This window comes from Martes martes (genome assembly GCF_963455335.1).
Source record: "Martes martes genome assembly, chromosome: 6".
Classification (NCBI taxonomy): Eukaryota; Metazoa; Chordata; class Mammalia; order Carnivora; family Mustelidae; genus Martes; species Martes martes.
Genome location: NC_137893.1, coordinates 41639538 through 41652016, shown reverse-complemented (window position 1 = coordinate 41652016; position 12479 = coordinate 41639538). Strand labels below are relative to the sequence as shown.

At 36.9% G+C, this 12479-nt stretch overlaps 1 protein-coding gene across 3 annotated transcripts in view; it reads right to left on the bottom strand.

Moving 5' to 3' along the window:
* The window catches only part of RNGTT (RNA guanylyltransferase and 5'-phosphatase), a 328397-nt gene that overhangs the window by 116811 nt on the left and 199107 nt on the right, over nucleotides 1-12479 (bottom strand). The gene's annotated exons all lie outside the window — the stretch shown is intronic.

Below are 12479 nucleotides of genomic sequence, written 5' to 3'. Positions count from 1 at the left end.
AGGTAAATGAAACACTATGATGCCCATTTTCCCCTCACTGCTAACGTTAATTTTGATAAGCTAGTCATGGGGTTATCCAATTTCTCAATTGAATAATTACTATTCTTCCCCTTGTAAGTTAGAAGCAATCCATAGAAAGACATTTCACAACCATAAAAATATTCTGCTTCTCATAAAAATTTCTCTTCTGGACTTAGCATCCATTGACTATACTTACCTGAGCCAATCTTCACTATGATGATGGCAAAATGTTTTCCACCTCCAAGATTCCTTCCACATTTGCCAAAGAACATTCTACCCTAAGCAAGACTACCTTTTCTCCGCATTTATTATCAGTATGGGCTCATGGATTCCTATTTTTATCAAGGTGTATAATTCATTACCATCCTTCATGGTTTTGGTACTCACACTGTCCTAGATTTGGCCAGTGGGAGTCACTTTTAGTTAGCTCCTGTATCCTTTCAACATGCCCCCAACCTTCCATTTCTTTTCATCTTTTTTATCACTTTCTTACTTTCTGGCATAAGAAGATGTTCTAGGGCCATCCTTCAACTTCTCTGCCTAGCCCTAGAATAAGCCATTTCTTAACGGATAGCTTGTTCTCTTTAGTGGGAAATAGTATAAGAAAGCAGCATCTTGATGCTAGATAAATTCATTATAACTGAGGCATCTGCTTCTAGGTTTTGTCAGCAGACAGAGCTAGGAAAGTTTTTACTTGTGTGCACCACCCATATACTTACATACATACACACATATACATGATTATATATGCTTATATATTTGTATATGTGTGTGCACATATATACATATTTGATTATTTTAAACATTCTAATCCATTCCACAGGATTCTTCACTGTCTTCTTCTATTTCATATTTTGTCTTCGTCTTTCCTCAATGAGAACCCTGGCTTCTAAAATGAGTACTCATTTGTTCAATCCCTAACACTTCTAAAACAGCATTTCTACATCCATTACACTGTGGGGAAAAAAAAAATCTACTAAAAAAAAGGAGTTCAAATTTTGTTTCCAGTCCTCTCCATCTCAACCTCCAGAGGGTCTACAGTCAAATAGTATGTTCATTAAGTTACCTAAATTCTCCCCCACACCTTGAATGCAACTGATTCAAAGTAGGAATTTAACTAGTATTTAATCTATACAATATTCCCCAGAGGTATCTACCAAGTGACAAGCTTCTCATAACATAAAAGCTAAGTTAGAGAAAAACTGCATTTAAGGAAAACATACATTAGATTAGAGTAAAAGACACAAGCAAAAGGTTCTCATTGTAGAGAATAATTAAAATGAATAAATATAAGAGTTAAACTCCAAAGAACTAAATGATGATTAATAAGTGAAAGGAAGTAAATTGTCTTCAGAAAAGTCATATGCAGATGGTTTAAAACCACATGCTCCCTTTCTCCTACTAGTTACTCACAGGCACTTTGACTAGGATATTTATTTTGGGTAGATGGACTGGGAAAGATTTTCTGTAAAGTAGGGAAGATGAAATGAAAGAGTTAACAGGAATTAGTAATACCTACTATAGTAAGCCAGGCAGAGGAACTGAAAAGTCAGCTGTGGCTCCTCCTTTCCTCTCCCAGCCCACACTAGAAATAAAACATAATCAAGAATTTAATACAGAAACCCCCTAAAGGACTAAAATCCAAGGAAGCATTTGTCTTAAAAAAAAAAAAAAAAGAAAGAAAGAAAGAACGAAAAGAAAAGAGTTTAGGTGATGAGAATATTTCAAATAAGATAACGAAAGCAGTTACTATGGGCCATTTGTTAGATGATGAAAAGTCATTATTATATACGAAAAAAATATGACCAACTATATGCCAAATTGCTTAGTCATTAAATATGTAATAATATTAGCTATGTTAGTGTTTTTATCTCTAATTTCACTTATGTAAAGTAATTTTAATAACATGTAAATAAAAGTTAAGCATTTCATTCCAAAACAGAGGCAGAAGAGAAAAAAACAAAAAAGACTCTGCTCAGCAAAGAAACAACTTTCTCCCGATATAGTTTATTACCTATATTCTTGCTGACTTCATCCTTTCTTACACAAGAACATTTTTTTCAACACTTTGAATATTTTGCCACTCTAATATCCTTCAACACTAGTTCAAATAAGCATGAAAAAGAGAATTAATCATTCTATTTTTTAAATAAACCTGAGCAAAAGGAAAAAAAAACCACTCTAGTCGGCAGAGTAGAGGACATTTTCATATATTTTCAATAGGAGGTAAAGTGAAATCATATAGTCAATTCTACTGATTTCATTGTGCTTGCTATTAAGCTGGCATTTCTCGACTTCAAACGCACAAACCTAAAAGACCTGAGATCCTTAATAGAAGGGAGAGGCCAAGTCCCCTTGAAGAAAGACCTAGCAATACTACCTCCAGTATTTATAGCATAAAGCTACCATTGGCAAACAACAATCAGCAGACCAAATCCATCCTAGCAACTGTTTTTCTAAATAAAGTTTTATTGGAATCAGCCGTACTCATTCATTTACATATTGTCTGGCTGCTTTTGCACTACAATGGCAAAGTCTGAGACAAAGACTGTATGGCCGGCAAACCCAAACATATTTACTATCTGGCCTTTTATTAAAAAGAAATGTGCTGACCCTTGCTGTAAATCTTCATTGAATTAATTCTTCAAAACACCGGCAGTGCTTGCTAGGGTGATTATGCACTGGAAAAAAGAAATACCTAGACCAGTCAGGGACTCAGACACGTACTTTAAACAGACATTAATTACCAGGGACATAAAATGCCATCATGGTCTGTTAGTTAGAGAGCTTAGGGTGATCTGGTGATAAATGGGTTTCTAGCTCAAGTTTAAATCTAAATGGAACAGTCTGTCCAAAGATGTAACCTGTGGTTATTTTCCAGTTCCTGCAAGTATAATTGGAAGAGAAATATTTGGCAACTGGAAGAATTTCCATCTTGGCTCTTTGACCCAAGGCGTAAGCATCAGTATACCAGGAAAAACCAAATGAAAGTCCCTAGAATTTGTTCTTCCTGCCACGGATGTAAAGCAAAAGCAATAATGCATCCATATCCCCAAACACAGGTGCAGAGGTTAGTGTCACCATCCAAGACATAAAGAGATGTTAGAGTGATAAATATCAATCATATATCCATTGAATTAACCTGTTTAGCCTATACAGAAGGTGGGTGATTGCGAAGAGTGATTACAAATTACCATAAATTCAATCAGGCTGTGACACCAAATGCTGTGGCTGTTCCCGATGCGCTATCTTTAATGAAGCAAATCAACACAATCTGAAATCTTACACAGAACTACAAGACAGCAAATATTTTGTCTCTATAATAACTGATTTGCTATCAGAAGATATTTGCCTTTTTTCGGGCATGACCAACAACATAATTCACGGCCATTAACTCTCCTGCTTTTGCCATTGTATAATTCGCAGAGACAGTGGTCGTGTTTTCTTAATAATTTAGTATTTATTATGTGACATGCAGTGGACTAAATGTTTATATGTATTTTCTCATTAAATTTCCACAAGAGATAGGCACTTCTATTATCTACATTATACAGCTGTAGAAATGCAAACAACACAAAGATTAAACAACCTAAGAGTGGCAGAGCCGAAACTGAAACCTAAGTGGTAAAATCCAGAGCCCCTTTGCTTAAGAGGATCCACTATACTAAATCTGTTGAATAAAAGAGCTTTTTTGTTTGCACATTTATCCCTTTTTTAGTTGACTGATATTTGGATTTTTTGTACTTTCTGGATATTATGAATAATATTGATAAGACGATTCATGTGCAGATTTTTATGTAGATACGGGCTTTCTCTTAGATATATACCTGGGAGTAAAACTGCTCGGTCATGTGGTAAGTCTATCTTTACCATTCTGAGGAACTGCGAGAGTGGCTGCACCAATTTACAATCTCATTGTCTCAGGGCTCTAATTTCTCTGTATCCTTACCACCACCGATTTTGATCTTTTTTTTTTTTTTTTTTTTTTCAGAGACAGTGATTATTCTGACATTACACAGAACACAACACTGATGACTTTGGATTTATGCTTATTAAAAATGGAAAGGAGGAATCACAAAGTTCTTTAGATGCCTTAGTAAGACAGTTCTGTCAGTTGAGCGTCTGCCTTCAGCTCAGGTCATGATCCCAGGGTTCTGGGATCAAGTCCCACATGGGGCTTCCTATTCAGCAGAGAGTCTGCTTCTTCCTCTCCCTCTGCCCCTCCCCACCACTCATTTTCTCATTATCTCTCTCTCTCTCAAGTAAATTTAAAAAATATATATGAGAAGCAATACACCAAAAAAAAATTACTAAAGTAACATTTCTAGGAATCCAATGCCTAAGACCTGTTTCCAAGGTGAAAGAGAAGTTACTACATGTACACCATTTACTACTAAGAAGGGGAGAGTGGGGAGGCACAATGCTTGACAAGCATTTGTAAGTCGGGATAAGAGCAAAAGAAAGCTCTGTAACAAATCCAGGCTGTAGTATAAGCTCTTCTATTACTTGAACCTTATTTTTTTTTTTAAGATTTTATTTATTTATTTGACAGAGATCACAAGTAGGCAGAGACACAGGCAGAGAGAGAGAGGAGGAAGCAGGGTCCCCGCTGAGTAGAGAGCCCGATGCAGGGCTTGATCCCAGGACCCTGGGATCATGACCTGAGCCGAAGGCAGAGGCTTTAACCCACGGAGCCACCCCGGCGCCCCATCCACTATCCAGAGCTTTGGGCAAGCCCCAACAAGAGAATCATACAAGTCCTCAGGGTTTTAGAGTAAAACCATGCCATTTCCTAAAGATCATGATTCTTTTGAGAAACAGATCTTAGGGGCATCTGGGTGGCTCAGTGGGTTAAAGCCTCTGCCTTCGGCTCAGGTCATGATCCCAGGGTTCTGGGATCGAGCCCCACATCGGGCTCTTTGCTCAGCGGGGAGCCTGCTTCCTCCTCTCTCTCTGCCTGCCTCTCTGCCTACTTGCGATCTCTATCTGTCAAATAAATGGATAAAATCTTTAAAAAAAAAAAAAGAAACAGATCTTAGCTTGTTATTGGACCTTGAAAGATACTGAAGGTCTAATCACGGGCAACAATAACCATATGATGACTTAAATCGCCCATGATGAAAGGGGTACTATTTAACCCATTAAACCATGAAGTACAGGGACAGTTGGAACAAACTATCCAGTAAGTACAAATGCTACGTAAGAAGAGTGCCTAGGTGGCTCAGTTGGTTAAGCATTTGCCTTTGGCTCAGGTCACAATCTCTGGGTCCTAGGATCAAGTCCCACGTTGAGCTCCCTGCTCAGCGGGGAAGTCTCCGCTGAGAGTTCTTTCTCTCTCTCTCTCTCTCCTCTCTCTCTTCTCCTTCTCTCTCTCTTTCTCTCTCTCTCTCCTTACCCTCCTCTGCCTCTCCTCCCTGCTTGTTCTCTCTCATAGACAGATAGATAGATAGATAGATAGATAAGAGAAATGCTACATAAGAGGAGCACCTGGGTGGTTCAGTTAAGCCTCTGACTCTTGTTTTTGGCTCAGGTCATGATCACAGGGTTGTGGAATTGAGCCCCATGTCAGGCTCCATGCTAGGCATGAAGCATGCTATAAGATTCTCCCTCTCTCTCTCTCTCTCTAAAAAGAGAGGAAGGAAGGGAGGGCAATGCTACATAGGATATTGAGCTTGAGCAGGTCCAGAAATACAGATAGAACCATGGCTTTCTTTACTGAGGCACTGCCTTCTTTTCTTCAATCCATACCTAACATCAAGGGGGAATTTCTTAATACCAGATGAAGGGAAAAAAAAAAAAAAAAAACCTGAGATACAATTTAAAATTTAAAGTTCCATGATGGCCTAGGAAAAAAAAAAAAAGAAAGAAAGAAACATACTGCTGCATGATAACAGCCCGAAGACATGAGCAATGGGAAGTTCTACCAATGGGCTGAGCTCTTTTTCTTGTTGCTTCATTTTGACCCGATGTTTATTGTCCTTTTACAACATGACATTTTGGGTTTAAAAACTGCTTGCAATTAGTTTTCCAACATTAATTCAAAAGCATGTAAAATAAAATCAACCTATTCTCTCTATTAACACCTAGGAACTGTGGCCCTGTATCCTCCTGCCCAGGATGGATAGAAGGAGGAAGAGAGGGCTTGGGTAGCACCGAGTGAAGTGCAGACGCTTTACTGTGGGGAGTGACAGTGATGCCTTGGTTCACATTCACACAAGTCTCTGGGCCAAGCTTTGAAAAGTACAGTCTGGATTGAGAGGTGGCCAGAAGCACAAATCTACACTCACTGCAGATAGTTTAGAAAACTGGTCAACGATACGGAAAGAACAGGATTCGCAGATAGTGGCAGTGAAGCGTAGGGAAGATATGTCGAGACCTCTCAGAAGAGGCACAGGTTATGGGGCGCCTGGGTGGCTCAGTGGGTTAAAGCCTCTGCCTTCAGCTCAGGTCATGCTCTCAGGGTCCTGGGATGGAGGCCTGCTCAGCAGGGAGCCTGCTTCCCCTCCTCTCTCTCTGCCTGCCTCTCTGCCTTCTTGTGATCTCTGTCTGTCAAATAAATAAATAAAATCTTTAAAAAAAAAAAAAAAAAGAGGCACAGATTATGATGAAACAGGTATCCAGCTCAAAGGAGGCTCTCAATAATCAGGTGGCCAAAATGACCCATTCTAAATGTCAATTCTTTTATTTCTTCCAGCCATCCCAGAGTTTATTCAATGAGCCCTTAAGAAAAATGGCAAAAGTGGAAGGGATAGAGGCTATGCAGGGGCTCTTTCCTTACCACAGCTCATCTGGCAGCAGCTACCACTAAGTGCTCAATTTGCCAACTCAACTCAACTACTCAGTCTCAACCACAATGAGGTCCTTGACACAGCATTGTTCCCCAGGAGAATTAGACAGACACTGACCCATAGAGTAAGGATCGCTATGCTAGGCTGATAGCATATTTTAGGTCATTATGGTAGGCTGATTACACTGACTTCTTCTACCATAGAGAGGATAAGCAATTCATCCTTACTAGATCACATAAGCATCCTAGATTTCAAAAAATTTTTCTACTAACATCACTCCTAAGACTTATGGGATATCTTATCCATTAACAAAGGTTGCCATAAAACTTCCTTCACAGCAAAAATAAGTGAGGCAACAGGCTCATAGCCTTGAAATTCACTGGTCTTACCTCCCACCTAGAAGCAGCTGACTTAACAGAACAGTAGGATGGTCAACTGAAAATTCAGTTGCAACACCAGTTAGAAGACCACACTTTAAAAGGCTGTGTTCTCACCGGATGTGGGACATGGTTTTAAATCTGTATCCAAATATATGGTGTAATTTCTCCCTTAGCCAAAATACATGAGTCAAAGAACCGTCCTCATCTCAATATGATTTCTAACTATCCACTCACAGAATTTTTGTTTCCTATCCCAGCAACTCTGGAGTAGAAATTTTGGTTTGCAAGTAAAAATGCTTCTGTATCTAGGAACACATGAATGTCCTACTGAATTGGAAACCCAAACTGCTAGTGGACTATTGTGTGCTTCTCATGTAACTGAACCAACAAGTGAAAAGAGAGATTGATTGATTAATTGACTGACTGATTACTGTCTAAAGTGACCAATTTTGTTCCCAAAAAAGAGTTAGACTGCTGCTACAGAAAGCATTAGGAAGGAATACTTCTGGAACCTAGAGTATTCTCTGAGGTACCTCTGTCTCTTAGTATTTCCATGTCCATCAGTAAAAGTTAATGGAAAACTATATAAACAAAAAAACTGTAAAACCACTGCGGATCAAACCTATCCAGAATAAAGGTTTTGTGTCACCCCACCAAGTAAAAAGCCTGGATCATCTCAGAACAAAGGAAAAATGAAATGGACAGAAAGAGAGCTTCAGCCATGGTCTCATGACCACAGTCAGGACTGCTGATGTTGACTAACTTAACGATTCAGCCATTAAGTAATAGGTATTTGTATAGAACTGTGACTATCTACAGCCATAACACCCTGAATGCGCCCAATCCTGTCTGTACAGAACTGTGACTGAATTTGAGGAGTGATTAACATTGCCCAGAGATAGATATCATGACTATCTCCCAGAAATGGGTAAATGGTTAATTGAGACCCCTGTCTGTATACTTTGAATAGCAAGAGAATATATGCCTCTCAAGTGAAAGAATTTTTTTGCTGTTCTATGGAAATTCAAGTATGTGTAGAATTGAATGGATAAGTAACTAAAGAAGTGCACTATGCTAATATTAAGCTATTGTCACCTGGCTTCAAACTCACTCTCTATGCTCCAATTTGTTATTCTAGAACTCCTGGTGGGTGAGCGAGGGTACTAAAAGACTAAAGAAGAAAGAAAGAATGTACTCTCCTGTTTGCGCAAGTTTTCTACCCTGGAGTGACAACTGATTCCAGTAGTACCAGTTGGCTCCACTAGTTTTTCCCACAGTCCTAGAACCAGCTTCACTTGGCCCCCTCTGAAAAATCAGCACCTCCTAGCCAGTACTGTACCCTTCCTCAGATGTCAAAATTCAGAGCCATAATCCTCCAAGATCTTGAGGCAACACGACCACCAGCTGGCAATAAACTTCTAATGAGCTCTATAGGGCCCCCTCCAAACTTTTATATTTTAGTAATTCACCTTCATTCCTTTGTTCCTCGCATGGTAGGTCCTTCCTGAAGTTACTATCTCTTCAACACTTCTTTGCCTTTTCAGTTCTTTAGTAACTGATTATAGTTCTTCATATTAAATTAATTCTGTTAAAGTAATTGTTGTGTTTTTTGTTTTTTTCCTATGACCAAAATGATGTATCTATTAATATCACATAACTATGTGTGAATATAAAATCAAACAACAAAGCTGGATAGTAGGTCTGAGTTCAGTTTCAAACCTCTAAGAAAATCTTGTATCTCAACAGACTGGACCTATTTGTAAAAGACACTATTTATAACATTCTTAGCAACTTTCCTAGAAACACACATGAATATATAGATATCTCAAAAGATTTATACAGTAATAAAAAAGGACACTGAATATTTTCAATTTCCCTATTATAAGTGATACTTCAATGGAATTCTTATATACACACCTTTTGGTATTTTTGTTTATGTACATATATATAATAAAATGTGTATACACACACACACACACACACACACATATATTTCACCTTTTAATATTTCTTGAGCATCTATTATGTACAAGTTACCACACCAGGTACTAGAAATACAACTATGCAGAGACAAATAAGACTTCTCCTTTCACAAAACTTGAAGCATACTTCCTCAGGACATATGCTACCTTATCGCCCACTAGAAGAGTTGTTCCAATCTGCATTCCTTTCAGACAGAATAGCAGAGTGTCTATTTGCTCACACCCCAGTCAACCCAATCAGAAGGAACATTGTTAATATTTGCCAATGTGATGGATGAAAACTTAAACTTCACGTGATTTTAGAATTTTCTATTATAAAGAGCAAACATCTTTATCTTTTCACAGAAAAGTGCAGCTTCTTCCTTCAGAGCACTTCCCCCCCCACCACATGATTATGCAGGGCATACTTTTAATCCATGATATGAATACACAGTCTGCTGAGGTTAAATTAATAACTATAACCATCAAAAATGACAAAAATAAACATTTATTAGATTCTATTGTGTATTCTTCATATGTATCATTTTATTTAATCCCTACCAAATCTCAAAAAGCAGTATTATTTTTGCATTTTAACTCAATAGCTCGTAAATATCAAGTCTATAACGGTAGAACCCATATTTACTTTGTTAACTCCTGCAAATTTTATAGAGTATAAGCAAATCTTCACAACAAGAGATAAAAACTATTACTGTGGGCACTTTACAGATGAGGAAGCTTAGAAAGATTAGTAAGAAAGTAACAGCAGCAAGAAAGGACTGGAGCTAGCATTTGATTCTGTGCAGGCTGGGCCAAGAACCCACGTTCTTAACCATTAGACCTGTGTTCTTAACCACTACCCATATTGCCAAGGTTATTTTAAGATGTTTGTTACCAAAAAAATCTACAAATAAGTTTTGTGACTTTATGTTCTCACTCTCCAGGTGTTTAACAATTTATGATTAATTACACAAATAAGATGAAGATATATTCATTTTAAAAGGGAAAAGTTAATAGGGATTGCAATCAAATGGGAAATAATTCACATAGAAAATTGAACTTACACAGTTCAGCAAACAAAAGAATTGCAGGAGCAACAAAAAGGAAATATGGACTTTAAAATCTATTTTAATTAAAAACGACAGCAAACATTTAAATGCTCACCATGCACCATCTGTTGTACATATATTAGCTTATTTAATCCTTTCATTTCTTAAGTCTTATGAGGTCAACTTCTATTTTATGAATGAGGAATATAAGGCACAGAAAAAAGGAATGTGCTCAAGGTCACACAGCTAATAAGGATATTTAAACCCATGCAGTCTGACTCTAGAATCTGTGCTCTAAACTACTATGCTGCAAAAATGATAAAGGTATACTACTCACTATAAGCCACTGACATTGTACTCAAGAGTTTGCACTTTTCAGAACAGACCTTTGTAATTCTAGCTTTTGAAACAATGACCACAGTTTCTGGTTATAGAGAAGTTAATATAAACCCATAATATTTTTTAAAACACCATACAGCTCTCAAATAAAAATCTCTATTGTATGTCTATAAAGTTCAATACAATGTGAATAGCTAAGATATATAAAAGTTATTTTAGGCCATGATAAATCAAAGCTAATATACTTTAGAAATGATACTAAAAGGAGTTTAAAAAAAAAAGGTGAAGTTTAGATTTTAATTGCCATTGACAGGGCATTTAACAATACATTTTTCTATTTGTGTTAAATTTTAAACTAACAAGAATCTCTACTATACCCACTTTATTGCTATAATGCAGCTGGATAAAACTTAAAAACATACTTTGAAAATCTAAGACTTCATAAAAAACAAAAACAAAAACCAACCAGAGACATTTTCAAGGATTGGTACTTATACTGTACTTTTTAAGACATTCCACTCCATTCTAAGCTTTAGATTAGATTAGCTTTTAGATTTAGAAATATTTAGAAGTGCAATCAAGAAAAGAAATGAGCTTGTCTTATGGTATTTTAATATCTTAAACCACTTACACTGGTCACATGCTCAGATTCTTACAATTTAGATAAATGGCTACTCTCCTTTCAAACTATTAAAGGCATATTTCTTAAAATGCCCTCTAACATACAGCATCTAACATAGGCATTAGATGTAAGCTCATTTATTTAGTGAAAACTGCTATAATACATAACATTCTTTACATTAAAAAAGCATATTACTCTGGCTAACTGAATAATACATGCTTTATGTAATAGTTATTACACTGTATTTCATATTAAATACGCTATTTTTGAAAACTGACATCCATGTTACATAAATAAATTATGTACCTACACAAATATAACTTACACATTCCTATCATAAAATCACCTTAAGTATTGATATTGTGGTGTGTTTTAAAGATGTACCAGAATTAAAAGTAATTCTTCTTTTTTTGTAAGAAGTCATTTAAAAATAGGTAAAATTTTAAAAGAACAAAATATAGTTTAAAATATACTAAGAACAAAGCAAAACTGGGATGACAAACTACTAAACATTTTGCTGTATTTAACTGCAGTGGGTAACTGCAAGAAAAAAATTAGTATTACCATTTTTGCTACCTAGAAAATGCACATTCTATATACAGCCTCATGTAGCTTTTCAATGCTAAGAATTATGATCTGTAAAAAGCAAAACAAAATAATTTTTCAAAACTCAACAAAACATCAATAAAACACACACAAGGCTCTATAACCCAGCAACTACATTACTAGGTATTTACCTCCAAGATACAAATATAGTGATCCAAAGGGGCACCTGCACTCCAATATTTATAGCAGCAATGTCCACAATAGCCAAACTATGGAAAGAGCCCAGAAGTCCATCAACAGATGAATGGATAAAGAAGATGTGGTATGTATATATACCATGGAATACTATGTAGCCGTTAAAAAAAATGAAATCTTGCAATTTGCAATGACCTGGATGGAACCAGAGGGTATTATGCTGAGTGAAATAAGTCAATCAGAGAAAGACAATTATCATACAATCTCACTGTAAGTGGAATTTGAGAAACAGAAGAGAAGAGCATAGGGAAAGGGAGGGAAAAATAAAACAAGATGAAATCAGAGAGGAAGACAAACCATAAAAGACTCTTAATCATAGGAAATAAACCAAGGGTTGCTGGAGGGGAAGGAGGTGGGAGGATGCAGTGATGGACATTAAGTGGGGCATGTGATGTAATGAGTACTGGCTATTACCTAAGACTGATGAATCACTGAAGCCTACCTCTGAAACTAATAATACATTATATGTGCCCCTTGGTGGGGCCTGATCCCAGGATCTTGAGATCAGGGCCTGAGGC